The sequence below is a fragment of the Carlito syrichta genome, unplaced genomic scaffold (assembly GCF_000164805.1).
Source record: "Carlito syrichta isolate Samal-C Ts95f unplaced genomic scaffold, Tarsius_syrichta-2.0.1 Scaffold316501, whole genome shotgun sequence".
Taxonomy (NCBI): domain Eukaryota; kingdom Metazoa; phylum Chordata; class Mammalia; order Primates; family Tarsiidae; genus Carlito; species Carlito syrichta.
This window is the reverse complement of record NW_007260597.1, coordinates 634,431-634,917: the sequence shown is the minus strand read 5'-3', so window position 1 is coordinate 634,917 and position 487 is coordinate 634,431. Positions and strand designations below refer to the sequence as shown.

Genomic DNA, 487 nt, shown 5'->3' with positions numbered 1-487 from the left:
CAAGACAGTACTTACCACAAAAACCTGTTTAAGTTTAAAGTAAGTTAATAGGAGTAAAACAGCTAAATAACTCCTGGAACTTAGTGTTTTTGTTTTGATTTTTTGAGTTGGAGTCTCACTCTGTCACCCAGACTAGAGTGCAGTGGCCGGTCCCAACCACCGCATCCTCGCCTGCTGGACTCCAGCGATCCTTCCGCCTCAGCCTTCCGAGTAGCCGGAATTACAGGCATGTGCTACCACGCCCGCTGATTTTGTGATTTACTGTAGAGATGAGGTCTCGCTGCCCAGGCAGGTCTCGAACCCACGGGCTCAGGCAATCCACTCACCTCAGCCTCCCAAAGGTGAGGAATTACAGGCTGAGCCACCCAGCCTGGCTTCTGTTTTATTTTCTATTGTACTATTTTGTTTCTTAGCCGGGCTCGGTGGTTCAGCCTGTAATCCCACGCTTTTGGGAGGCTGAGGTGAGTGGATTGCCTGAGCCCGCGGG

The 487-nt window shown here is 50.7% G+C and overlaps 1 protein-coding gene across 1 annotated transcript in view; it reads right to left on the bottom strand.

The window, feature by feature from the left end:
* The window catches only part of CNTN3 (contactin 3), a 262,835-nt gene that overhangs the window by 221,303 nt on the left and 41,045 nt on the right, over positions 1-487 (bottom strand). The gene's annotated exons all lie outside the window — the stretch shown is intronic.